We start from the raw sequence: 26,478 nt of genomic DNA on the forward strand, positions 1-26,478 counted from the left end.
TTGAAGGAGGGACTTGGAGGCAACACAAAACCCTCCTCACTTCCTGATTTTACAGCCACTCAGCCAGCCACTGAAATCAGGTTCACCAATCAGGGCTGTTAAACCACATCCTGCCTCCAGCGCCCCCAGAGTGTGCTGGGCAGAGGGCAGCCTAGTTCATCTCTCAGCAGTGCAGAGAAGTTTCCAAACTACTTAGCTATAGCTTTTCATTAAACAATCTGGCTGCTGAGTAATACATTCCCAGTGCTACTGACATGCCTCAACAAACTTCTTTGGGACCATGCTCAGGGACCCACCTCTGTGTGCCCTGTGAGTTCAGCTTTGACTTCCAGGAGCTCTGGAATGTGGGAGGTTGGGACCCTGAGAAGTTCTTGGGCTCTGGCAGCTTTGGGTGTCATGGTCATAGCAGTGCCATGACTCCTGATGGGCTGAGAGTCCATTAACTGGTCAGCATGGGCAGGGGATCCTCAGTGTTCAAGTCTGTCTCCAGGGCTAGAGCTCCTCCCTCCTGTCCCATATTAGGAGGCCAAAGGTCTAGGTCTTCTATGGGTCTTTCAGTCCAGCCAATCTTCTCGAACCTAAGGCCCTTTTTCTGTCCCTGATTCTTCTTCTTTTTTTTTTTAAATGAGAAACAAGCAAATCAGGTTTTCTTGAGAGGTTTTTTTTTTTTTTTGAGAGAGAGAGAGAGAGAATTTTTAATATTTATTTTTTAGTTTTCGGCAGACACAACATCTTTGTTTGTATGTGGTGCTGAGGATGGAACCTGGGCCGCACGCATGACAGGCAAGCACGCTACCGCTTGAGCCACATCCCCAGCCCTGCACCTGATTCTTCTTGGTCCCATACTGACCACTGACTTGGGCAAAAGCCCCTTCAGCTCCTATTCCTTTTTCTTTTCTCCATCTTCTTCTTCCTTTCTATATCCCTTCCCCTCTTTTTGTACCCCCTCCCCCTTAACAAAACTTTAGGCTACCTTTTCTCCATCTAGTGGCCTGAGAGCAAATCTCTGAAGCTAGGGGAGCCCAGACATTAGCATCTCAGGGGCCCAGGCATTGCCACTCCTCCCCAGGGAATCACTTCCCTCATCCCCACCACTCACCAGTTGCAGAGACTAAAGAGGCAGGGGTTGCTTCTTACTGTAGCAGCAGAAAAACAAAATGTCCACCAACTCAGAGATAACAAAGATTCAAGCATATTAGAGCCAGTTAGATTCTGCAAGCTTTCCAGACACAAGACCGACCTGCAAAAATCAACAGCATCTCTCTCCACCCACAGTAGTGCTAGAAATTATTACTACAAAGATATCATTAACAATAGCAACAAGAATTACAAAATATGTAGGTGTTAACTCAGAATACACAAAACTTCTGAACACATTTTTTTAAGCTCTAATAAGGAAACAGAAAATGATCTGAATAAATAGATTCCATGCTTTTGGATTGGGAAACCTCTTATAAGATGACATATTGGATAGCTTTATTAAAGACCTAATTATATTGACAATTAACCTTTAAACTCATTACAATGCCAATCAAAATTCCAGTTGGATTTCTTTTTGAGGGACTAAATAAATAAATAAACTTTTAAAAAGAAGAGTAAAGGGATGAATTCCCCAGTCAGTTATATTACAAAACCACAATAGCAACAGTGTGGCACTGGCTTAGCTACAGTATAATAGACCAGTGGGACAGAACAGAAGGCTCAGCAACCCAGCCGTGAACTGTGTATATTCAAGCATGTGTCACTTAATGGCAGGGATGTCTTCTGATAAATGCATCCTTAGGCAGCTTTGCCATCGTATGAACACAGGTAGTGTATTTACATAAACCTGATGGTAAGGGTCCATCGCTTAATGTGGCCTCTTGATACACTCCAATCCAGAAACACAGTAAAAGTGGGGATGTAGCTCAGCAGTAAAGCACTTCCCTAGCATGCACAGGATCCTGGGTTTAATTCCCAGCACCATTTTAAAAGAAAAACTAAACCAAACACAGTAAATACCAAGTTTATGAGGGTACTGTTGGTGTAACAGGGCATTTTATTTTACAGTAATTTAAAAAATATAAGTACAAAGACTACACTCCAAACTAATGAATTTTTCAGCTCTTGTTAATTATCTCATGTAATCGCTGTCATATATTAGTCTGACATTGATCAAAGTGCTCCTAGGCAGCACCTATCTATACATAAAGAGAGCATTCAATAAACAAATTCTAGCCAGATGCAGTAGTGCTCACCTGTAATCTCAGCTACTCACCAGTCTGAAGCAGGGGGATTGCAAGTTTAAGGTCAGCCTGGGCAATTTAGCAAGACCCCGCCTAAAAGTAAAAAATAAAAAGGTCTGGGATGTAGCTCAGTGGTAGAGCACTTGTCTAGCATTCATGAGCCCCTGAATTCAATCCCCAGTGACACACACACACACACACACACACACACACACACACACACACACGCACACACACAAAACACAGGTTCTCTATGGGTTAAAACATCAGTTAAGGTTTTGTTGGGATAGTCTGCTATGTTGCTATCTTTGTAACTAGTATACCTAAGGCACATACCAAAATATGTGCCTTGGATCCCAGTTTGACTTAGAAAGAACTACCTAAAACAGACCATGGAGAGAACAGTACTCAATGTTCTACTGGTTTGACTTTCTGGAGATGTCCCTGAAAGTCAGAAGCAACAACACCTCCCTGTGGTTTGTGCATAAGACTCCAAGGCTTCTCTTTCTCCCCGAAGGAAACTAGCTCATTAGCTAATGTGCACATGAGTTCCAATAGCCAGAAGAGCTGAAGGAGACAGACTTGGGCTGAGACAAAAAGAGAGAGTCCATTCTGGCCAAACAGGCCTTTTCTGAGTGTCCAGCAATGCTAGAGAAAGAATGTTTGTGTTGGTAGCCCACCTCCCAAATTCACATGTTGAAATCCCAACCCTGCAGAGTGATGGTGTTAAAAAGGAGGCCAGTGGGAGGTGATGGGGTCACTCCTGAATGGTGTTGGTGCCCTTTTTAAAAAAAGGCCCTTGAGAGAGGCCTTGCCCTGTCTATTACATGAGGATGCAGTAAGAAGGTGCCACCATGACTGGAAGCAGGACCTCACCAGACATCCAATCTTCCAGCACTTTGGTCTTATACTTCCTAGCCCCAAAACTGTGAGAAATAAAATTCTGTTGTTTTAAACTACCCAGTCTATGGTATCTTGTTATAGTAACTTGAATGTACTAGGACCAGCAACTTTTGCCTCAATTAATTCCACGAAGATGTTCAGCTCTCCTGAATTCCTAAAAGCACAAAGAATTTTAACAAAACAAGGGTTGCTAGGGTTAGGGTCAGGGTCAGGGTTAGCATTAGGGTTAGACAATTATAAAAAATTTTAACAAAACCATAAAAATCAAATCTCATGGATTTTGCTGCCAACTCTCTTTTACTTTCTAGTCACTCATTTAGCTTTTCCATAAGTAAACCTTCCTTCCTCTTGTTTTAGACTGGATTAGTCTGGCTTGTGCTGCCAGGAAAGAACCCATTCAGAACAGTGCCATGTGTTAAATGCCCCTTTGGTGAGCGCTTGCTGGAGCATCTCATGGGCAACACCAAGGGAATAATAACATGAACAAGCCTACATATCACCAGACTATAAAATTCATTAAAATATTGAAGAGTTTGAAGACTTAATGACCCAGCAAAGATGGAAAGTATGTTTCAATGCAGATCTCAGTCATTAAAAATGCATTTGGTACACCACATTTGCCTACTCTGAAAATGAAGAAAAGTGCATTTAGGGCAAGACTACCACAGCCCCCCAAGAGGATGGGTTAGGAAAAGGGAGGGACACTCCTCATTGGGTACCCAGTGAGGCAAAAGCTCCAAGGTGGTCAGATTGCCTGTGTGAGGGCTGGTGGCACTATCATGGTTCAAACCTGCAGCCAATCCACCACTCTGGAGACTTCTGAACTGTGGGAGAGGCAGAAAGTATTTTCTGAGAGAAATGCCCCTCACAGGGGAAGATTCCAGAAGGAGTCTGGCTTGCCAGAAACAGCAAGAGGTAAGGCAACTGGAGAAAAGTATATGGAAAGAAACTTAAAGAGGCTAAACGACTCCCCTTCTGAATATGTGCTGCTTCTTTCTTCACAGATCTTCGCTACTTCATGCATGGTCAGGACTGCCATAACGAGGGGCTGCAGACTGGCTGGCTTAAACAGTGGAGATTTATTTCTTAGTTTTGGAGGCCTATAGTGTGAGACCAAGTGTCGCAGGGTTAGTTTCTTCTGAGGGCTGTGAAGAATGTGTCCCAGGCATCTCTCTTTGGCCTATAAATGGTCATCTTACCCCTGTGTTTTCACATGGTTTTCTCTCTGTACATGTCTGTGTCCTTATTCCCTCTCCTTATAAGGACACCAGACAGAATGGATTAGAGCCCACTCCGAATGAGCTCTGTGAAGAACCTGTCTCCAAATACAGTCACATTCTGAAGTACTGGGCGCTATGACTTCAGCATATGTATTTGAGAGGTGGGACAGAGTTCAACCCTTAATGCGTACTAAATGAGCATAACACATCTGAAAGGAATGTTTGTGGAGGGTGGGGTTATTTCATTGTACAGAGAAAATTTAAATTTCAAAGTGTATGAAGTGCTAGGGCTTTTCTGAGTAGTTGAAAGTCCAACTCACAAAATCTCCTGTTGACCCACCACCTGGACTGTAAGGTGGCAAAGGCAGGGCTGCCAACTATGAGTCAATTACTGTGATCTTGAAGAAATGACATAACCCTCCCAAGCCTCACTTTTCTCATTTGTAAACCAAAGGAATTTAGTTGGTGAGTTGAATTTCCTAATTGGCACTCCAGCTTCCTGTGAGCTTTCCTGTATGACAGAGGAAGAAAGCTTAAAAACTATGTTTTCTAGATTCGTTTGCAGCTAGAATTCTTGTTATGAATTAAATCCCCTGATAAGACATACTGGCATGAAACTTGGAGGACAAGCAGGAAGCAGATGCCATCTTCCTGTTGCTATGTCTGCTGCCAAGGCTGGTCAGTAGTGTGGGGAGGAGGCTGTGGAGGCTGGAGTTAGCATTCTTGTCTCACAAGCAGGATGAGGGTCTTGAAGAGCAGTTATAGTGAAGGGAGCATCATCAGTGGAGTCCCCAGGAATGCTCCCCCCAAAATATATGTAGGCCAGCAAAAATACAAAAAATACACGCAGGCATGTTCACTATACACTGCTCTCACAGCAAAAAACCACAACAACCTAACTATCCATCAATGGTGAACTGGTTAAACACACTGTGGTATGTCCACACACACAGTGGAGTGCTGAAGAGCTCTCTAAAAGAATAGAAGACTATTTTCTTCTGCTGCTATGAGGTGATCTCAAGATATTTAATTAGTGGCAAAAAGCAAAGTAGAGGCAAAGACACAAAGCACCTTGCTGTTTAAGAAGGGGGATATGTATGTATATTTAAAAGAAAATTATCTTTTTTGTGTGTGTGTCAGGGATTCAACCCAGGGGTGCTCAACCACCGAGCCACATCCCCAGCCATTTTTATTTTTTGAGACAGGGTCTTGCTAAGTTTCTTAGGGCTTCATTAAGTTGGTGAGGCTGGCCTTGAACTTATGATCCTCCTGCCTCTGCTTTATAATTCACTGGGATTATAGGCATGTGCCACTACCATTTGTTTAAAAGAAATCTTGAAGAATAAACAAACCAAAAAGAGGTGCTCCTGTGACATCTCTTTTTGGTAAAAGTAGAGTGACTAAGATGTCAGGTCCCAAACTCTGGCAGTGAAACTAGAAACAAAGGGACTGACGCTACTTCTCCTGCCCACTTTCTCCTGCCCAGTGCAGAAAGGAAAAAAGGAGAAGACAGATGGTTGGGGAAGATGGGGAAGGGAAATTAAGATTTACTGAGCACCTGCCATTTAAATCATGCAGCTAGGTACTTTAGATGCATTTTTTTCTCCTTTAATCTTTTATACCTTTGCCTTGAGGTAGGTATTTTTATGATCTCTATTTTATAGATAAACAAAAACAAGAAGAAGGTAAGCAACTTGATCAAATTCATAAAGCTAGTACAGCAGGGGACATTTATCTATGGGGGGTTAAGTTCCAAGACCCCCATTAGATGCCTGAAAACTCAGGTTGTATCAAACCCTGTGGTTTAATGACTTGCCATCTTAAAGAAGCATATTTTTTTGCACACTTGCATTTTGAGACGCAGCAGCAAAATGCATGAATTTTTTTACATTTTTTTCACAAATAGATGGTTCTTTCTTCCTGTAGATTTTAGCAAGTTTGGCATACCATCCTTTAATTTCCTTATTAAATGGAGATCTTTTACCTTTTCATTTAAAGGAAGCATTCATGGCTTTGGGGTCCTTATTAGTCAAGACAAGTTTACTTGAACATAAGCACCTTGATACAGGGACAAAGGATCTGATGGTTGAGACAGCTACTGGGTGAGTAACAAGAGGGAAGCATATATAACATATATATCACTGGACAAAGGGAAGATTCATGATCTGAGTGGAACCACATAATATTTCATCATGTCACTCAGAGGCACACAATTTAAAACTTATGCACTGTTTGTTTATGGAATTTCCCATTTATTATTTTCAAACTACAATTTGACTATAGGTAACTGAGACCATGGAGTGTGACATCAAAGATAAGGAAGGACTATTGTCAAGTGCCAGAACAGGGCTTTGCACTCTGGCCTAGCATCACAGGACCCCAGCTCTATATCATTGTCTTGCTGGGCTGCCAGATTGACCTCTTAGGCAGTGGGAGATTCAAGTGCCTCCGTAGGATACTAGTTTCTGTCGTCTTTACACCATTCTTAGATGAAGCCCTCAGGCCTGGGTGCAAGAGATGGGCCCCAAGCCAGGGAATCTTCTTGCCTGCCAGTTTACACAGCCAGCTGGAGAGAGAGAGGAGAAAAGAGAGAGTGCCTTTAAGCCACTGGATTTTCATTTGATTCCAGGTCCTCTCTTTCTCAGAAATTCTCCTTTAACTAGTATGTGGTGCAGCCTTGGCATGGGAGTGACCCTAACGCACAGCAGAGTTTGAGAATCACCATTCTTGCTGTTTCTGAGTGTTGTTGGGTGGTGCCAATGACATCACATGGGAGCTTGTTGGAAATGAGGAATCTCTTGCCCCACTCAAGACCTACTGAATCAGCAACATGGAGGTGGGGATGAAGAGAAGGGAGCCAGCATTTCTTACGTGATTCTGCTGCATCCTACAGTTTGAGAATCTCTTCTCTAAACAAAAAACTAAAGAGATCATCACCTGTCATGGTTTGATTTGCCAACGGTCATATACTGTGATATTGATTACAAAGGTAAATTTGATGGACCCAGGGAATGAGACTGTCCATGTGTCCCCTAAGAATTAAATATTTAGGCCCATGAGAAAGTGTTTAATTATAATTTGGGATCAAATGGAATTCACTGCAGCACCTGAGAAGGGGAGCAGCCTTATAAAACTATGATGATACAACTCAGCAGCTGTGTGCCAGGAGCTGCTTCAGAAAGTCTTGCTGGCCAAGGGAGAACATGATCCTTGAGGACAGGAAGGCAGAGTGAACAGCTGAGGGGACTCAGCAATCTCTTTAGTCAAGGCTTCTCACCTTGGATGGTGTATTGCTCTCTTTGGACTCTCTGCCATCCGGCCATCCATTCTCTCTCGGCGTAGAAGATCAAAGTCTGAAATCGAGGTAGATGCAGGGCTGCTTCTTCTGAAGGGTCTGAGCTCCCCACCTCTCTCCCAGCTTCTCTGGGCTTATAGGGATATCACTCCAATCTCTGCCTCCATCTTCACATAGCCTTCTTCATGGAGTCAGTAGAGTAGAGCAAAAGGACCAGAGGGAAGAAAGAGGGGAGAGAAAGGGGAAGTCCTGGGGAATGATACTGGCCAAATTCTATTCTTACATTGTGTGCATGTGTGAATATGTAATAAGAGATCCCACCATTTTGTACAACTATAATGCACCAATGGAAAAAATAAGGAAAAAAAAGTCCCTTGTCTTTTCTTTTAGAAGGACAGTAATCATTGGGTTTAGTGTCCAACCTAAATTCAGGATGGTGTTATTTTGAGATTGTAATGACATCTGCCAAGATCCTATTTCCAAATAAGATCACATTCACAGGTCCTAACTGGGGGTTAAAACTTGCATGTTACCTTTTTTACTTCAAATGGGGAATAAATTTCATTTTCTTCAACTGCCTGTCTTAATGTTAATTCTGAGCAAAAGAATTATGAAAGTAACTTTGATTCTTTCAGGGCAAACGTTGATGGGCTTGGAGTATAGTACTAATAACTGTCTTCACAGAAATCCGTGTTATATAAAGTGCTTTGTGTGATCATTTAAGTCCAGCCAAAGAGTTGGGAGGTTTCTGTGCTGTTGCATAAAGGGGGTACTGAGGCTCAGGAACTCAAGCTCACAGAAGCAAGGGGGTAAAACCTGGACTGAACTCAGCCCTTCCACTCTAATTTCTTGCCCCTTCTTTTGGGTCAGCTGCTGTTAGGAGTCATGATAGTAGGTCCTCGAGTGTCTGTGTTCTTGTCAACTTAAAAAGACTGGCATTTCTACGGTTACTGCAGGTGGGTGCCTGACTCTCTGTGGGTTCTGTGTGGTCTGTTTAGTGATGTGATGCATGCTTCATTTCTAGGTCTTCATCACTGAGCCCAAAGGCCCCAGCTTTGCTTGTTCATTTCTGATGTGACTGTGGCTGCCTTCATTCTGGGTCTTTCTTGCCTGAGCTTCCTGGGTTTGAGATCTTCCTGGTAGCTACCTCTTCTCTATACACAAGGAAGATGAGAGTGAATTTCCAGCATCTTTGGTGGGAAAACTAGTGCTTGAAGGCCAACTGCAAATGTGTTTGTGCAGCACCCATGAAAATACCTGTCACTTAGGGACAAGTGAATTTGACATCATACAACCCCCAACAAAGAGCAATAGCCCAGGTCTCCTGTTTACTCTCTTCATGACACTATGTGCCCTAGGAATTCAGACATAACCAGCTGAAAACTCCTGCCTCTCTGTCCTCTATTGCTCTCTCTCAGAAACTCTGGCCCTTTGTTTTACAGCCATCAGCATGACTAACCCACCATCACCTCAGACTCCAAATTTCAAAGACAATCCTATTTTTCCCTTCTGAATTTCTAACATTTTTTCCATCTGCTTAATGGTTCCATCCCCCAAACAAACATCCTTGTTCACTCTTCTCTCCTCTGTTCTTTATGTTCAATTTCTTACCACAAGACAGGAGGCAGGAGCAGAGATGGAGAGACCAGGAAGGGAATATACATTTTTTAGTGCTCATCCTAAAGAGTCAGACATGTGCTGCATGCTAACTCATTGATCTCAGTAATCCTGCGAGGTAGGCTCAGTGTCACTCTTCTAACTATAGGTGCAAGATGGAGGCTCACAACAATTCAGGGCCTTCAGGTCATGCAGATATGAGGTGGGAATCCAGCCTGTGCTCTGTGCACTACACTAGACCATTTAACCTTTCATGGCTAAATGTTCTTTCATGGCTTCCAACTTTGCTACTTCTTTTTTCTACCACCACCCCAGGTCAGGCCTTCACCACCTTCTTCCTCAATGGCTACAATTGCTTGCCAGCTATTCCCTGTCTACTCTTTTCTGCTCTAATTTGCCCATGTCTGACTGCTTTCTATTTACTTTATGTCCCCTGTTGATCTTGTCCAGTGCCAGACTTGGGCAGGGATTCAGGATATTTAGTCAATAGAGTGGTCTTGGCCAGACTCAATAGGAAATTTATTTTTCAAGCATCTAAATATGATTTTTGATTAGACTAGGTCTTATCTGCTGGTGTGTTCCTTGAAAGGATGAGAAGTAGCAAAATCATAATAGATATAGACTAGGTTAATAATACAGTTGGCTTTTTACCATCCTTGCTAATGGAGAATGGGGATAGGAATTAACATGGGGAGATCATAGCTAATCTACAAAGCTTATCATAGATGATAACATTAATCTTCTCCCCTGATAAGTCTGCAGCCAACAGTTTTTCTCTACCTCTGTACAGCTTCAGATGGAGATAAATAAGTCCCAGGCACTAATTACCTTACACACTAAATCCTTCAGCCTAGATGGGAGTTTGTAAAAGCCACAAGTAAAGGTATTATGCATTCTCAGGAGGCTTTGATGAAGAAAAGTAAGTATCTTCAGCTTAGCCTGATGGTGGAATGAAACCTCAAGATGTGGCTTTCAGGGGGAAGGTGGATTTTATAGAGTGGAGTTCTATATGCTTATCTTATCATATAGGGAAGTGTACAGGTTCATATCACAGATATTTCCTTTACCAACCTGCGTTTAGATCAAAGGAGTATAGTGTTAGCAGGTCCCAATAAAATATGGTAAATATCTTGCACAACTGACCATTTTCTAAGCAACAGATATGAAAATCACACCTGATTCTTCTCTTCTGACAAGACAGTATAACTGCCAGGGGTCCACCAGCTCCCATACTCCCTCCCACTATGCAGTTTAAAATATTTTGATCAATATGCCCATTTGTTCAATATATTTGTTACATAGTGATTTCTCAATCACAATATACAGCAAAGCTGTATATGAAAATCTAGTCAGATAAAAAGGATAGCTAGACTAAGTATTTAAAGTTCCTTCTCATTGAGAACAAATTGGTGTAATGTCTTTGTAGCGTCATTTGCAAGTGATTAAAATTTAAAATACAAATATTCTTAGACCTAACAGTTCCACTTCTAGGTTTTTTTTTTTTAAATAAATAGCAACAACAATAATAAAGACGGAACAAATATACTTACATGTGTAGATAAATATTTATTTCAGCATTATTTTTAAGAGCATAAGGCTAGATCCAATTAAAGTATTCTTTAATGGTAATAATTAAATTATGATACATCCAATTAAATTCATGATGAAATCATGAGAAAATCAGGTAATTATTTTTTTAAGTTAGGTTCTTTTTGATACTTTATTTTCTAGTTATAGTTGGACACAACACTTTTATTTATTTTTATGTGGTGCTGAGGAGGCCTTGCACGTGCTAGGTGAGCACTCTACCACTGAGCCGTAACCCCAGCCCCAAATGAGGTAATTCTTTATGTGATAATACTAAATATGGTATGTGCTACAAAACATAAAAACCCAGAGGAGTGGGTTTAAGAGTGTAAGAATACGTATTGTGCAGTATTCTTTCTTGGGTGTAAAAGGGATACAGAAGCATTTATTTATTAAAATCAAATTACAGGTAAGTGCCCCTTCTCCACACATTTATTTACTATTGAGTTTATTGTAGATTTCAGAAGACTCATTCTCATTATATAATTTAAGTTATTCTAAGAAGCAAGAGTGATATCACTTCTGAATTAAAATGAGAAAGAGAAAGGGATAAAAAATAGATGTCATAATGTAAGAAAAACATAGAAACTAGAGTTGCTACCATGGCATCCCTTCATGATTCTTCTCACTGAAATATACTGCTTTCTTCAGGGTTGTACTGGTATGTTGTTGGAGGTAGGTGTCTTTTTTAAAAAAATCTATAATGTTGAATAATGCTGGGTCCTTATGCCATTTCTGGTCTGAAGAGCAGAACTGGGTCCTCATTTTCTTTTAGCTACATAAAGTAAGGGATGATTATAAAATACAAGATCTCACTCATGTTTCCAGGGAATTTCTAATCCAACACTGATAGGCAGACTAGAATAGTGGGAACCATGATGTTTCAGCTCCAAGTATCTAATCTTGGGACAGTGATTGTTAGGATGGAAAGCATACATTTATGAGGAATGTCTCAACATTTCCTGGTATAATTGGTTTGATCCCTTGACTCTCCCAAGGTAGAAGAACACAGCAGGTTAAGAAGATAGCTCTGAAGCCAGAACCAGGATGAGATTCTCAGGCTGCTATTCACTAGCTATTTGACCTTGAATAAGCTACTCTCTGGCCTTGTTTTTCTCATCTATAAAATGGAGTTAACTCTAGCACCTGTTTCCTAAAGTTGTCATAAAGATTAAACAAATAAATATAAGTAAAATATATAACAAGTACTTAATCAATGCAGGACATTGCTACACATTTAAATCTATTTCAGAAAGAGAAACAGTCATATTTCTGCTGAGCAAGCATTTAGCTTCAAACCCCTCACTGTTCTTCCTCTAGCCAAGTCCCCCTGCCCCAGGCCATTAATTAAAATAACAGACAAGATCTTTGTCTCTTAAAGTTCTATAGAACATTTTTTCCTAAGCAATGCTGTCTACTGCAATGCAAATAAACTCCTTATTTTATCATGAAATCATTTCTGGATCCCACAGTCATTAATTTCAAACTCAGACTTGTCTTTGTAGTTAATTATTAGTTTTCTCAGGAGTTGAGAATGTAGAGCTTTTATTAATTTATGAAAAGTTTAAGTACCCACCATGATGATGGTTACAGAGGTGACAGTGGTATCCAGGAAGATACAACTGACCATTGGTTCTGGTGCATTAGGAACTCCAATCTGCAGAATGAGACACTATCTCAGTGAAGCCTCTATTAAAAGTGTGGCAGTTTCCTACTGTGTAAGGCGGATGTGGGATTCCAGAAAAGAGGTTGCTGTGGGATCCTGAGCAAGCCTTCACTTGTCTGGACCTGTTTCATTATCTCTAAAACAAAAAGATTGAATTGAAGGCTCTTTTTTGTTCTTTTCTATCAAAAAGACTCTTAATGGATGTGAAGTCTGACTCAAAAAGCTAGGGTTTTTTCACTGAGACAGTTCCCTCAACCAAGTCTTACTACCACCCACTGAAGCACACAAAGGGGGTGAAATAACAGCTCCCATTTACTGAGTGCTAAGTGCTGAATGTTTTATATACATCATTGCACTTAATCCTCAAAATAAATCTGTGAAGTAGCTATTAACTTTTCAGTTGCCCAGAGAGTTCAAGTTGGAGGACAAATAGAGCCTGGCTTCTTTTTTCTGTTGTTTTGGTATCAGGGATTGAACTCAGGGGCACTCGGCCACTGAGCCACATCTCCAACACCATTTTGTATTTTATTTGGAGACAGGGTCTCACTGAGTTGCTTAGTGCCTCGAAATTGCTGAGGCTGGCTTTGAACTCCCAATTCTCCTGTCTTAGCTTCCCTAGCCTCTGGGATTATACCCTGAAAGCCTGGCTTCTTCTTTGTAAAAGGGGAAAATAGACTAAATTACTAAAGCCATTCTATAAATGAAGATCCATTGTATCTAGTCAGCCAGTCCCAGGTTGGGGTCCAGAACTGTGGGATTCCTGGAGAAGGTGTGAAAACAGGATCATTCTTGGTTTCTTTGTTTACTTTGTTTTGTATCAGCCATACTGATTTTATGAAACAGAATCCAAGAAGTTCTAGAGTCTTTGAGATCCTCCAGGGCAAACACTTGATTCCAGACCTCCTTCTCAAGAATTCAGATTCCTCCACAGTTCCTCTAGGGAGAGGTACTGAACGGAGTTCCCCTCCTGTGGGTTTTCAGTTTGCATCAGTGCCCTGATGCGACTTCACTTTTGGGTCTGGTTTCAAAGCATGCTTATGATTCTACCACAGCCACATATTTTCTGAGTCCATCTTCCTTCCCTGCAATAAGCATTTCAGTCTACAGAGCCAATCCATCTCTCTTTGTTTGTCTCTCACACACACTCACTCATATTCTCTCATTCTTCAAAGACATTTCACAGTTCAGAATAAACACGTCAAAATGAAGGCTATTGCATGAGACAAGAAAGTACATACAAAAGAAGTAAAAGCCTAATTTTTGAGTCTTCAGCCAAGAACTGAGAGGTGTCTATGAAACCATGCTACTCTAAGGACTGAGGGCTGCCATAAATAGAACTCATCAGAGACTCAGACATTCTCAGAATGAGAAACACAAACATTTATTAGGAGCAGCTGCATGTGTCTGAGCTCCTGGAGGGATATAGGAGAGCACTGGCTTCATTCACTGTTATGGAAAAGGCTATGCGGTCAGTGGCAAAAGGAGCTAGCCAGGCAGCAGCATCCACTCCTCCCACCTCCCCTGGCTCTGGGCTACAGGCCCTCTTACCCCACAAGGCAACTGGTGACCTCGTGCCCCTGTCAGGCAGGAGAGTGTGGGGACTTCACGGGCATCTGGGGCAGGTGGGTCTGCTGGCCCGTCTTCAGGTGGGCAGGGGCAGGATCTGACCTGGACAATAAGGAGTGGGCTCCCCTGCCCCTGAGGCAGAAGGACAATAAGGCATCCCAACAGGAAGCACAAACCCTGGCCTGTGGGCCAGTAAGGAGGTACTATTTCTTGTCACCTGGAAATGGAAGTCATCTTACTTCTGGTCAGACTTTCACTTCTGGTGGGTTCTCTGGATAGTACTTGGCAAATAGGAATATGAAACATCCACTTAAATTTGAACTTTGGATAAGCAAATGGTACTGTTTCAGTATACATTTGACCTAAATACTGGAGAGCATACTTATACTAAAACATTTGGATTTATCCTAAATTTAAATAAATATGAGCATCTTTTATTTTATCAGCAGTTCTGTCCCCCTTGTAGCCTTCCCTCTGGATAAGCCTGGTCCCAGGTGAAAGTTTATTCAAGCTACTCACTCTTAAGCAGAAATCTGCTTAGTTCTGATTCTCCTGTAGTTTTTGGTGAAAAGGTAAAGACCCTAGACTATATCTGCTGAATAATGCCTCTGGGGTGGGGCCCCAGTACGCATTTTCTCAAGTTGTCATATAAGTGATTTAAATACATATTTCTATTAATTATCTATGCTTCTGGACAAATTACCCTAAAAATTGAAGCTAAAAACCACCATGGGTGAGAAATTTACTGATTTAGCTTTATGATTCTGACTCATGGACTTCCATGATGCTGCAATCAAGGTGTTAGTTTAGGCCGAAGTCATCTCAAGACTTCACTGGCGCTAGAGAATCTGCTTCCAAGTTCACTCCTATGGACCCTGACAGGTCTCAGGTACTTGCTAGTTATGGCTGGAAACATCTGTTTCTTGCCACAGGAGCCTCTCTATAGGGATGGCATCTGGCTTTCCCAGAGTTAGGAATGAGGGGGAATAGGGTGAGGAAGTAGGACCAAGTTCATAAAAGTGAACCATCAACACAAATCCACCTAAGAAAGGAGGGAAGAGAATTATAAAAGTAAGAATAATACAGAGAGACAAAACTCATAAAAGGCCATTGTAGAGATTGCCTACCTCTTCACTTTCTTTTGAGAATTATTACTACAGATCAGTCCTCAACACATCGCAACCAAGACCATATTTTGAAAATTAGACTTAAAAGTCTTTATTCACTTATTTTTTCCTGCTTTCATCCCTCCTCCTGATCTACCCTTTTGGTGATCTGAAGCAATAAAAATGGAAACTAAAAAGAAATAAAGAAGAAAAACAACTCAAAATGACGATCTTAGTAGAATAGCTAAATGTTAAAAATGTTCACATATATTATTTGAATACAAATCTCATGCATATATAGCTCTGTTCTCCTAAAAATATCTAATTATTCAATGTGGTCTTTGGAGAATCTCCCATGAAATATTAGAAATATATGAGCAGGCTGACCAATTAGGTGTTTGGTCATCTTCATAAGAAGGAGTCAAGAAGAGATCATGTCAGGGTAAAGCATCTGCTTAGTGTGCATGAGACCCTGGCTTCAATCAACACTGCTGCTGCTGCAAAAAAATAAATAAATAAAATAAAATAAAAGAGATAACATTAGCTATTGTGCTCCTACCTGGAAACTGAGTGGATCCACTTTGTGATGCAATGAAGAGGGCATGAGCTTTGAGCTGGAATCTAACCAATATGTGACTTTAGCTATCATCTCATTTAGAAAATAGGGACCATAAATCTGCTATAGTGAAACTTAAATGTAATGATGCATATGGAAATGCCTTATAAACCAAGAAGTGTCACTCCTGGAATGAAAGGTGGAACCAAAAACATCACTGGCTTTGTACTTTCACAACCAAGTCTGACATTTGCTCTTTCAATGTTTTAAGTAGGCAGATTCCGATGACTTCCTGGAAAAGTGAACATAGCCCACAGAAGCCATATGACACATATCTAATTTCCTTCCTTCTTTCCTTGTGCTCCCCCCATCTTCCTTCCTTCATATATTTTTTTGTTGTGGTGGTGTAGGGGATTGAACCTAGGGCCTCTTTTATGTGATAGGCAGTTTGTATACATCAGCAATACCACAAACACTTGAATAATATATTATGCTACAATGTGACAACAGTTGCAACAATTTTCAGCTTTATTCTAATCTGTGTGTGTGTGTGTGTGTGTGTGTGTGTGTGTGTGTGTGTGTACATGTAGGCTCACACTGGGGAAGTAACTTGTTATTGCTAAGCAAGCACCTTACCACTGAGATACATCCTAGCCCCTTAATGTTCATTTTAATTTGCAACCCCAAACGGATCTACGTTGTTCCCTAGAAAATGCTCAGCTCCCGAAAAGGACAGTCATCTTTATTGTATCCTCGGTGACAAGTTTTACAGGAAATCTGTGCAAAGTTCTGATGAGAAAGACATTATTCATTTTTCACAGTTCTGATGGTATGACTCCCTCCTCTATCAGAAAGAACTGAACCTTCCTAGCAGTGCTTCTTCCCTAACTCTCTTCCACTCCCATTCTTCAATGTTTGGGAGGCATTCTGTTGGGTAAAAAAGGCAGTGATCTATAAATTGTTAAAAGTGTTCATCCCCTCTTTCTTTTTTCTTCCAGCTTTACCAATTCTGGTCAAGCCTGCCCAGTTATATAAACCCAAATTCATATTCAAAACCGACAATATTGTTTTGAACTGACTGCTTTTCTTTGAGGTGGTCAATTATCAAGAAGGGCTGTAATCTGCTTTTGGTCCTTCTGCCTCCTCCATTCACCCCTGTGCCCTGGCTGTGAGTCTGAGGCATCCTTCAAAGACACAGGACTGATTGTGATGCAAAGGAATGATGACCTGACTCTGTCTCTTCTGTTCCCTGCACAGATAAGTGATTCTGGACCTCTTTGTGTCTCAATAGGGAGAATGCTATCTGGCTATCCTATGGCATAGGGGTGGTGGTTTTAAAGATCAAATCAGATAGGATTAATATAAATAAAAGACCTTTTAAAATATTAGCATGCTATATAAATATGAGGTGGTTAGTTTATTAGAATTCTACCTTTGATGTGCTTCAGATATCTGGCCAGCTGAGCACTTAAAGTATTTTTATTTGCATTGGTTACTAGATGAGAATTTCTACTCATTGATCTTAGAAAACTTACCCAATAATTATAATAATATCAATACTTACACATGTGTTGCCTCACACTCTCTGTTTTGTAGTTTCAATGCCTAAGAGGTTGATTTTTCCCTAGTTCTTAATTGGTGGTGATGTGCCACAGACTAGATTCTAAGGTGTGCCTTTCCCAAACATTAAAGATGGTAATATTTCCTCTTATAGAGAACTTACTTTTTGATTTTATATCATTTCTAGATATATCATTGCTAGATTTGACGTGTTTTTAAAATCTATTTTCGAAATGAGCAGTTTTACCTCAATGACATTGAGTTTTTAAAAAAATTAGTAGTACTTAACCTAACCTTAGACAAGTACAATTAAAGAGATTATAAACACATTTTTCCTGATTTGCTAAGTTGAATGCAACTTGCAATTAATATATAACTAAAACATTAAAACCATGTCAAAAGAAATGACAAAAGACAAAAATGTTTACCTACAACCTTAGTAGTCTGATATCAACAAGTGAATAGACTGAAAATGAAACAAATTGTTTGGATATCAGCATTTTCCTTCTGGAGAAGAAAGGATGAAAGAGCTGTGTTCAAAGATTCAGCTTCATCCCACAGCTCTTTTCATCTTTCCAGGGCACTTAGGGATTAGTGGGTAGGGTCAGCACCTTGCATAAGATCTTGCAACAAATTCTTGATGAAGCTGAGCAAAAAATATGGTGGTGTTGAACCCAAGTGCCTACATATTTGTCAAACATTATTTTGGATGTTTCTGGGAGGATGTAAACTCATATAGACATACAACTTTTAGACTCAGACAGGATCCTTAATTATTTTAAGTACACTGGCTGGTGAAGTGACTGTAAGGAGAAGTTTGCGGTTCTGCCCTACCAGGAGCCAAAAGGCTGGGCTGAGTTCCCTTCCTACCAAGTACAGGCTGGGAGATGTGGAATGAGCCACTGAGCTTTTCTCATCTGAAAAACTGAAAGCACTTTAAAAATACTACTGTGTAATGTTTGGTATTATTTTACTTACTGTATTTCCTAAGTTAATAGTAATAGCTAAAGTGGGTGTGGTGGCATCTCCCTGTAATCACAGGGACTTGGGAGCCTGAGGCAGGAGGATCACAAATTTAAGGCCAGCCTCAGCAATTAAGGAAGGTCCTATCTCAAAATTAAAAAATAATAAAAAATGGCTGAGGATATAGTTCAGTAATAGATTGCCCCTGGGTTCAATACCACACACATACAAAATAAGAGCTAACATCTATCCAATTACTCCCATTAGGTGAGTAGTATGTCCTTATTATACAAATGAACGAACTGGAGCATAGAAAAGTTAACCATTGGCTTAGGTCATGCGGCTAGGATGTAGCAGAGCCAGGCTCTACAACTAAGTCTATCAGAACAAAGAAATGATTAGCTCTGTGACCATGGGGAGTTATGTAACTGCTTTAAATGGTGATATTCTTGTATGTACCATGGGATACCCATCTACCTCCTAGGCCTATCATGAGAATTCAGGAATGACATTTGGGGCAGAATCTAGCACAGTGACTGGTGTGTGCTCTGAATGTGATAAGAATTTCTATTACAGGCACCTGTATGGATTGCCTCCTCCCAAAATCTATATGTTGAAATAATACCCTCTAATGTGATGGCATTATGAGGTGAGCCTTGGGGAGGTGATTAGGTCATGAGGGTAGAGCCCTCATGAATGCCCTTGTCAAAATGCACAAGAGCTTTCTTTCTTTGCTCTCTGCCATGTGAGGACAAAACAAGAAGAGAATCATCTGCATATTGGAAGAGGGCCCTCACCAGGCACCAGATCTGCTGGCACCTTGATCTTGGATGTCCCAGCCTCCAAACTGTGAGATACAAATGTCTAGTGCATAAACTACCTAGTCTGGGTATATTTGTTACAGTAGTTCAGGCTAAGACAATAGCTCATGTCCCAAATCACCAGACCCTTTGCACAATCTAATTATATGCTAACAGGGGAAGCCACCTTATTTGCTGGAAATCAATGGCTAATCTGCCATATTTATCAAAATCTTAAGAAATTTTATACTTAGCTAGACTCGTGGCATACTTTCAGTGACTTGGGATGCTGAGGCAAGAGGATTGCAATTATCGAGGCCAGACTCGGTAATTTAGTGAGCCCCTCAGCAATTTAGAGGGACTCTGTCTAAAAATAATAAAGAACTAAGGATACAACTCTTTGGTTCAATCCCTAGAACCAGACAAAAAACAAACATAGAATATATAATGAAAAATCTAAGCTATTCTATAACTTGATTTTTGATAAATCAAAGATTCCTCAATATGCACTACCACAGTTTGCACAGGTGAGGGTGGGGAGATAAGGAAAATGGTGAGATTCTTAAAGGAGCATAAATTGGAGGCAATGGTAGTATCCATGGGATTAGCAGGAAGTCTGTGAGAGAGCCTTCCAGGGGTCTGTCTGATACACCAATTTCCTGTAGAAGCAAAAGGACTAAAGATAGAGGATGGTGATGCCATTATTAAAATAAGGATGTGAAGCAGAAGAGTTAAATTTTGGAGAAATCATGCTCAGAAATGGACATACTACTGGTTGACAAACTTAAGAAGGTGCCAGACAGGGAGCTGAGGAGAAGAGGCCAGAGCTTGAGAAAGGAGTCTGAGTCAGAGGTCTACACAGGGTGTGTCTATAATAAGCTTGTAGTTAAAATCAAGAAAACTGAAGATCTATGAAGGAGAGTGTGTAGAGGTGAGTGGTCATAGGACAGGGATTGTGAGATATGGCAACAGAGAAAAAAAGATGAATTAAAGATGATGACAACTGAGAAAGGAAAAACAGATGGCTGGGCAGAGGGGAAAACCCAAATCTCCTTAAGTCACCAGGAGGGGCATTCCAGCCCCCAAAAGGAAATAAAGAATGAGAGTCCCCATGTTCGACACTAATATTTCCAGTGAGTGTTGGTTCTGTATTCCTCATACTCTCCACATTCCTTCTCACAAGTGAATTTAGAAACTAAGTCTAATGTATCACCATTAATGTTAAAGATTTACTGCTTTCTGAAAACCAGGGACTTCCATCCTGATCTAGGTTGTATTAATTTGAGACCAGAGCTTCTTATCATTAGTACCAACACATTTGGGAAGAGGTCTTCTCTCATTTTTATAGAATAAGGGACAGGTATTCAGTTGCACAAAGATGGCACTACTGCATATAACCCACTTGGAGACAGACATACCAAATATGAACCTGGCATATGAAAGGCAGGTTGGAAATACCAATGTATGAAATACAAATGAAGCTGTATGACCATCCACATATTTAAGAATTGTTGTTTCTAAGGCCAAAGCAGAAAACATTTCAATATTTCACCTTTATTCATTCTCTTTTTTTTCAATTATTCCTGAAATTCTGGTATTTCCCTGGGCCTTATCATGGATGTTCAATCCATCTGTACATTTGGGGTGATTTATAAGACTTCATCTTTCAATATCTACCCATTACTCCCTCAAACCTAGTTATTATATGACTACTTCACATATCTAATCAGGTTTGCAGTGTGTGGTTGCTCAGGCTGGTTACTGCAAAGAGTACCATTGAGAGGGGATGTCATTCACACAGGAGACATTGTTACTGTTTTGAAGTTAAAGCAAAAAAATTCAAGTTATAACTGTTGACTCCAAAGTTGTATGATTGTGTACATAACAATTTTCTGGCAGAAGGCAATAAAATCTGTAGTTCTCATAAACTTACCACATTACAACATGAAGTTTTAAGGAAAAGGGTCTCTTTATGATGTGTACCAAGGTGCTATGTGGACTAAAGAGCCTTGACTCCATCAGGATGCTCTATGGACACCTATCTGACTTGCAACATTCTAGCTCTATGATAGTTCCTGAAACCATCCCTTCCCCTCAATTCCTACTGCTACTGCCTGAGTGCAGACTCCACTTTCCCTGTCTCTTTTCTGGCCATGGTTAATGCTTCCTTCCTGATCTTTTTATGACATATCTAATCCTATCTAGTCCACCCTTCCTACTGTTGTCAGAATGATTTTTCTACAATAATTTGACCAGGTGACTTCTCTGCTTAAAGTATTTAAATACTTTCTTATTGCTTACAGAATTCAATTTACACTTCTACATATGACATATAGGTGTTCCATATTCTTCCCCTGCCCTCGTGCCTACCTATGAGTTACTTCCTCCACAATGATCTAACCACACAGAAACCAAGTTTGATATGCTTGCACTACTTGTCTATAACATTTCACACGTTGTCCCATGAGTTTCAATTTATCCTTCAAAAATATCAGCACAAGTCTCCTCCATGAACTCTTCCCTTACCATTCAAGTAAAATTGACCATACTTCCTTTGCACTGCCACTATAACTGATTTATATCTTTATTATTACAATTATCTCAAAATCACAATGATTTTTTTCCTATGTCTCTCTTATTATGGGTGAATGGACAGTTTAAGAATATGAGATACATCTTATTGATTTATTTGTCCCTAATATCCAAGAGAGTGGTGTGTATCCCTGATACTTAGCATAGAGCCTGTTGATTGAATTGAATGGAAAAAAAAAAGCATTGAGTTTCAGAGAAGCCATAGAGGGAGGCTTTGATAATGAGATAAGGGAAAAGAACCATATTGTGGATTTTATATAAGTTGTTCTAGACTATACATAGGACCTTAGCTTTGAGTTAAATCTGGAGAAAATGCAACAACAATGAACTACATTTCATTTGCTGTTTGTTCATTTATGTAAGTATTCTGAAAGGTCTCCAGAAACTTCTCTGCTAAGTTCTGCCCTCTGAAGCCTCCAAAAGTCTGCCACACTGGGCTCTTCATGTTTTCACAAGTGGACTACTTCTCTTTTTTGGTACATTCTGCTGTGAACTACCAAACCAGTAATGTCCTAAACATTATTGATGTCAAACAGGATTTTTTTTTTAATGAGAGTAACCTCTTGATTCTTTCCCCCTGTGACTGCTTACTCTCTTCTGTGACAATGGTGGAGTCTAAAAGATAAAATGAAGAAATCTGGGTGAGCTGGACCTAGTGGTACATAATTGTAATTCTAGCTATTAGGGAGGCTGAGACAGGAGGATTGCAAGTTCCCGGCCAGCCTCAGCAACTTAGTGAGATTGTATCTCAAAATAAAAAATAAAAAGCCTGGGGGAAAAACTCAGTGGTAGAGCAACCCTGGGTTTAATCCCCAGTATGTCCCCGACCAACAAAATAAATAAATAAATAAATAAATCTGAGTGAGATATAAAAGTAAACCACAGGCACACTGCTATTAACTTGGAACTCTTTCTTTTTGACAACTGAAGATTATGTTTTCCTGGATCATGTTATGTGCCGCTTACTTAGGACAGTGTCTTGAGTATCCCTCTAGCTTGCAAGAGTTTACCAGTCTGAAGTCTCAGAATGAAACAGTTGGGAGATTGCCTCCTTCCCTACCTTTGTTCCCATACATTACCTAGCTTAACTATAGTCACAATGCTAGTCAGTAGGTACAATTCTCACTTTACAGAAAGGAGAGCATTCAAAGAGTTTAAATAGCCTAAGGTAATACAGCTAGATTAGGTAGTAATCAAGTGAGCTGCTTTCTTTAGAGAAAAATAGACTATTCAAGCTTGGGTACATAAAGGGAAGGTGATCATATCTAGAACTTAAATTGAACTATCTTCCAGAGTTAACTGGGAATTCTGTTCCTACCAGCTATACAACACCTCTCCATTTTGCTCCTGTTCCTTGGAATCCCAGGTTAGCAACCAGACACTTATTTTATAAGGGCAAGAGTAAATAGACTGAATATGTGTATCTAGTACATACCTAAAAATAAAAAGCAAATTCTGAACAATTAAAAAAAATCCTGTAACAAAATTTAGAAATACGATAGCTATTTTACATTATACTTACATCAATAAATGTAAGTATAATTACATTTACTTACATCATTATACTTACATCAATAAATGTCACTGAAATCCAAAAACATTCTCTGGTTAAACATTTATTACTTGTGAGAATGTTCAACTTGTTTGTCCTGTTTGTAAGTTTCTAGATATCAGTCCTGTGTTCTATTGCAGGAGATTATTCTTTACACTCATTCTGAATGCTAAGTGTAAAGCTTCTCATTTAAGCTTTGGATAAATCATGCTATTCTTATTTAGATCACTTTAATATGAAACTGTTCTATACATGCAGTACAAACAGATTTTCAGAACACATTATTTTGGGGTGGGGGAGGTTAACTGGTCTTTAACCCAGGGGCACTTTACCATTGAGCTATATCCCTAACCCTTTTTTATTTTTTGAGATGGGTTCACTAAGTTGCTGAAGCTGGCTTTGAACTTGCCATCTTCCTGCCTCAGCCTTCTGAGCCAGTGGGATTATAGTGTGCACCACTGCACCCAGTTCAGAACACATTCTTTAAAAGAACAAGATCGAGTATTGAATGGTAGATATACAGTATTGTTGGTACTTTAACTATAACTCTGACAATGATTTATCTAAGCAATAATGAGCCAATATATGGGCCTGGAATTTAAGTAGACTAACAAATGAGTTAACCTCGAAAAATTACTGAAGATTTCAAAGTACTTGGGCTGGGGTTGAAGCTCAGCAGTAGAGCATTCGCCTAGCATGTACGAGGCACTGGGTTTGATCCTCAGAACCACATTAAAAATAAATAAATAAAAATAAAGATTAAAAAAAGAAAGTACTGACCCTACAAGAGTTTAATCAACTGCCAGGGGTAGCTCAATAGAACTAATAACCTGAAAGAAATTTGTTAACTACTCATTTATGTCTTGAGCTGTATCTAGCAATGTTTTCATCCTTGTGAATATTAAAAAAAAGGTGAATTGATTCTTTATCAAAAGAAGTTAATAGATGTAATAAGATTTTTTAAAATTAAGACCAGCTGTTTAGTATTCACAATGATCTTTTCTATCAGTAGATAATAAAAAGGCTTGAAAGTTTAATATGTAGTAGAGCATATGTGTTACTTAACACTGCAGAGCAATTTAAGTTTTCTCATGTTGTCTGTTGATAGGTAGCTCGAGGAATTAGTTAAGACTTTGCATCCTATTGCATACTTATTACACACACAGTAAAAGACCATTCATCCGAAAGCAACTGCTATGAAGCTCCTTTATAATTAATAGATCTAAACTCTGAAAATATTGTTATATAGACCTTAGAAATATGACCTTCTGCTGTACTTTAATTACATGCTACCTAACTGCTCTCAGGTTTAACAGGGATAAGAACTAGAAGGCAGAATTGGCTAAGGGTTGGGGTCAATAGAATGTTAATATTGAAGCTCCAGCCAGCACACCCCGACTCCCTATTTAAAGAAGGTAATTTCTTTCTTTCTTTTTTTTTTAAATATTTATTCTTAAGTTTTAGGTGGACACAATATCTTTATTTTACATTATGTGGTGCTGAGGATTGAACCCAGTGCCTCGTGCATGCTAGGCAAGCACTCTACCACTGAGCCACAACCCCAGCCCCTAAAGAAGGTAATTTCTTTGGTCCTTGGCTTTTGAATGCTCATGGCACTTGCTTCAAAATTGTAAAAAAAATTAAGGGTAAACAATGATTTATTTCTACCATATTTTCCTCTTTTTAAAACTGCATACTTGTTCAAATAACTGTATGGTGGAACAGTGTTCTCAATCTTCCTTTATCCCAGTTGCCTCTCCTAACAGAAAGGAATGTTTACATGCATCCTATATTCTGAAAAAGATGCCCATATTTCACACTGCAACAAATAAAATCAATTGGCATTTTCCAAATTCTCCCTGTAATTGTACCCCTACTCTACTTACTGTGTGCTAAGTATCTTCATAGACTACATGTATTAAACTAATTTAACCCCCATGGCATTGCATGATATAGATACTATTATGATCCTCAACTTACACATGAGGAAAATAAGGCACAGAGAGTTTAAGTAAGTTTCCCTAGCTAACACAGCTAGTAAATGTTAGAACTGGGATTCAAATCCAGATAATCTGGTCTTAGGGCCTACCCTCTGCCATGCAGTTTTCAGAATGAATATGAGAAAAAGATTATCATGCAGATAACTCAATATAGCATATTTTAAATCTATTATTTGCAAACTATCATATCTTGCTATTAGTAGTAAATTACTTAAGAGTATCTCACAATTGATGAATACTTCCTAGGTATTTACAGAACTCCATCAACACATGAGAACTTAAGACAGTGTCTTAACTCTAATCCCTGATAGTTAAACTTAACTATTGGAAATAGTTTGAAAATCTTACTGCTTTTCTATCTAAAATAATGAAAAGTAAAAACATTTCATTTTCCATTGCTTACTTTTCAGTAAGCTTTGTTGGCACATTTCCCCCCCTGTATTTGTATTAGGTCTCTATGGTATAAAATCTGGATATTCTACTTTTATAATGTTTGTTATCAAACAAATCAAAAATACTTTCAAATCCCAATGTTTCTTGAGGAGAAAAATCCAAAAAGGCAAATAGCTGACCTAAGATTATAGGATTGTGAGATAACCAAAGACAGGGCTTCAGTCTTTTGATGTAAAAGTGCTACTCTAATGAGAAAGGAACACTAATTTGAAAAACTAATTAAAATTAATTAGAAGTTTCAAGTCCTCAGATGTAAAACCATGTATTATGTAAAAGGTATTTTCAAGGTGAATTTAATTTTTTCAAAGGTTCACTTGAACTAATTTAGCCTCTTAAATGCCTGTATACCTGGGAAGCTGAGGCAGGAGGATCACAAGTTCAAAGCCAGCCTCAGCAACTTAGCAAGGTCCTAAGCAACTTGGTGAGACCCTGTCTATAAATAAAATACAAAACAGGGCTGGGGATGTGGCTCAGTGGTTGAGTGCCCTGGGTTCAATCCCCAGAACAACAACAACAAAAAAGCATATATCCCTCTTACAGACGATATCAGTAGCAGATAAAATGTTTAATGAATTGTAATTCATGTACCTTTATGAAAGACATTCAAACGTATCAAAATGAAACAAAAATAGAGGCTTGGGTGGTAGCTCAGTTGTAGAGCTAGCATAGCTAGCATAGCTAGCATATGTGAGGCACTGGGTTTGATTCTCAGTACCACTCTAAAAAAATAAATAAAATAAAGGTATTCTGTCCATCTACAACTAAAATAACACACACACACACACACACACACACACACACGCACACGCCAAATATA

At 39.6% G+C, this 26,478-nt stretch overlaps 1 long non-coding RNA gene across 1 annotated transcript; it reads right to left on the reverse strand.

The window, feature by feature from the left end:
* Positions 1 to 689: 689 nt before the first annotated feature.
* On the reverse strand, positions 690 to 19,066 carry LOC144372709 (uncharacterized). The gene is made up of 2 exons (XR_013432624.1): positions 7,626 to 19,066; positions 690 to 2,318 (listed from the first exon to the last, which is right to left on the reverse strand). It is a non-coding gene; the product is annotated as an uncharacterized LOC144372709 (long non-coding RNA).
* Between the last annotated feature and the right edge of the window lie 7,412 nt (positions 19,067 to 26,478).

The sequence above is a fragment of the Ictidomys tridecemlineatus genome, unplaced genomic scaffold (genome assembly GCF_052094955.1).
Source record: "Ictidomys tridecemlineatus isolate mIctTri1 unplaced genomic scaffold, mIctTri1.hap1 Scaffold_148, whole genome shotgun sequence".
Lineage (NCBI taxonomy): Eukaryota > Metazoa > Chordata > Mammalia > Rodentia > Sciuridae > Ictidomys > Ictidomys tridecemlineatus.